We start from the raw sequence: 3,278 nt of genomic DNA on the forward strand, positions 1-3,278 counted from the left end.
TTAGTATTTTTGCACTACTCCTTCACTGCCTTATCTTTTAATCTTTATATATTTTGTTGCTGTAACAATGTAAATTTGCACATTACGTTTGCACATCACACGGCAATCATTTGCATTACTGTTGTATCTGCTGCTATTGCTCATTTGCACTACTGTTCATATACACCTCATAAGCTACTCTTCTAAGCACCTTCTCCGTTACAGATATTGTACTGTATTTGCACTACTGCTATTTTGTACATTGTTTGATTTTAGAGTGTATTTTTACCTATATTATCTATCTATCTATCTATCTATCTATCTATCTATCTATCTATCTATCTATCTATCTATCTATCTATCTATCTATCTATCATCTGATTTTACAAGTAAGGTGAGAGAGAAACGGCATTTCGATTGTCCTATATGTCCTGGATATATAGTGAATTGACAATTAAAAATGTTTGAATCTTTGAAATTTCCCCCTGTGGGATAATAAAAGGCTATCTTATCTTATCTTCTTTTCTTTTCTTCTTCTTCTAGTCATTTGATCAGACCCCGACCTGAGGAGCGACAATATATATACATAACCACAGCAGGAAGAAGAGCAGCGCCCATGGACACACCTCTAACACACCTGGATCATGTCGCAAAGCTCCTTAAAAGAGAAGAAAACCACAACAAAACAAACACATGCACAGCTGCTACCATGAAAATCATGTTTGTTTCTGGATTGGATTGGCATTATTTAGGATGGCACGCATTGTTGCTTCATAGCTGCAACAACAGTGCTACACAGAAATGTTATATCTCTTGCAAACAGGAAAGAAAAAAAATCATATCCTGGGCCTGGTAATGCATCCTGGAGCTGAACCTAATTTTTTAAGTAGCGAGAGCTTTGAGGGTGGGCTGTAATTTCTTTTTAAACACTAACTGGAAAGCACATCCTAGTAATGATTGGATTACGTACTTGCGTAAAGCATTCTGGGTCGTGTAGGAAGATGCAGTGGTGCACTACGGAATAGCCTACCTACTACACAACATGCTGTAGGCCTGTGAAAGACAAGGGTTTGTTTTTGTTTTTCCCCACTGTCTTTCCAAGATCCCTATTTACAGTACATGAAATCACTTTGGAGGTGGGAACAGGCTGCCTGAGAAAGATCAGCCATGTTCTGCCCAGACTCGGAGCCCATACAGGCCTACAGAAGGGCAACAAACTCGCCGAGGAGCTTCCAGAGCTCCCCATTCGGCAAGAAAGGAAGAAAGAAATGTAGCAGTAAGAAGAAAGTGTGCTAGTGGACACACCTTCTATACTTAGCTCCAGCAAAACAAGCTGATTTTACACACACAGACACACACACATATTATATATACACACATATACTGTACACAGTGCTGCTTGAAAGTTTGTGAACCCTTTAGAATTTTCTATATTTCTGCATAAATATGACCTAAAACATCATCAGATTTTCACACAAGTCCTAAAAGTAGATAAAGAGAACCCAGTTAAACAAATGAGACAAAAATATTGTACTTGGTCATTTATTTATTGAGGAAAATGATCCAAGATTACATATCTGTGAGTGGCAAAACTAGGTGAACCTCTAGGATTAGCAATTAATTTGAAGGTGAAATGAGAGTCAGGTGTTTTCAATCAATGGGATGACAATCAGGTGTGAGTGGGCACCCTGTTTTATTTAAAGAACAGGGATCTATCAAAGTCTGATCTTCACAACACATGTCTGTGGAAGTGTATCATGGCATGAACAAAGGAGATTTCTGAGGACCTCAGAAAAAGCGTTGTTGATGCTCATCAGGCTGGAAAAGGTTACAAAACCATTTCTAAAGGGTTTGGACTCCACCAATCCACAGTCAGACAGATTGTGTACAAATGGAGGAAATTCAAGACCATTGTTACCCTCCCCAGGAGTGGTTCACCTACAAAGATCACTCCAAGAGCAAGGCGTGGAATAGTCGGCGAGGTCATAAAGGACCCCAGGGTAACTTCTAAGCAACTGAAGGCCTCTCACATTGGCTAATGTTAATGTTCATGAGTCCACCATCAGGAGAACACCGAACAACAATGGTGTACACGGCAGGGTTGCAAGGAGAAAGCCACTACTCTCCAAAAAGAACATTGCTGCTCATCTGCAGTTTGCTAAAGATCACGTGGACAAGCCAGAAGGCTATTGGAAAAATGTTTTGTGGATGGATGAGACCAAAATAGAACTTTTTGGTTTAAATGAGAAGCGTTATGTTTGGAGAAAGGAAAAGACTGCATTCCAGCATAAGAACCTTATCCCATCTGTGAAACATGGTGGTGGTAGTATCATGGTTTGGGCCTGTTTTGCTGCATCTGGGCCAGGACGGCTTGCCATCATTGATGGAACAATGAATTCTGAATTATACCAGTGAATTCTAAAGGAAAATGTCAGGACATCTGTCCATGAACTAAATCTCAAGAGAAGGTGGGCCATGCAGCAAGACAACGACCCTAAGCACACAAGTTGTTCTACCAAAGAATGGTTAAAGAAGAATAAAGTGAATGTTTTGGAATGGCCAAGTCAAAGTCCTGACCTTAATCCAATTGAAATGTTGTGGAAGGACCTGAAGCGAGCAGTTCATGTGAGGAAACCCACCAACATCCCAGAGTTGAAGCTGTTCTGTACAGAGGAATGGGCTAAAATTCCTCCAAGCTGGTGTGCAGGACTGATCAACAGTTACCGCAAACGTTTAGTTGCAGTTATTGCTGCACAAGGGGGTCACACCAGATACTGAAAGCAAAGGTTCACATACTTTTGCCAATCACAGATATGTAATATTGGATCATTTTCCTCAATAAATAAATGACCGAGTATAATATTTTTGTCTCATTTGTTTAACTGGGTTCTCTTTATCTACTTTTAGGGCTTGTGTGAAAATCTGATGATGTTTTAGGTCATATTTATGCAGAAATATAGAAAATTCTAAAGGGTTCACAAACTTTCAAGCACCACTGTGTATGTATATATATATTACACACACACTTTTTATGACTTCTTTTACATTATCGAGACAGTCAGTACAAAAGCATTTTAGATTCCAAACATACATTACTTTTCCAAAAACTAACCTTACAGAAAAATATTTGTACGTCAGTAAAGAAAGCAGCATGTTATGTTGCATCTCATCTCATTATCTGTAGCCGCTTTATCCTGTTCTACAGGGTCGCAGACAAGCTGGAGCCTATCCCAGCTGACTACGGGCGAAAGGCGGGGTACACCCTGGACAAGTCGCCAGGTCATCACAGGGCTGACACA

This window comes from Neoarius graeffei, chromosome 18 (assembly GCF_027579695.1).
Source record: "Neoarius graeffei isolate fNeoGra1 chromosome 18, fNeoGra1.pri, whole genome shotgun sequence".
Lineage (NCBI taxonomy): Eukaryota > Metazoa > Chordata > Actinopteri > Siluriformes > Ariidae > Neoarius > Neoarius graeffei.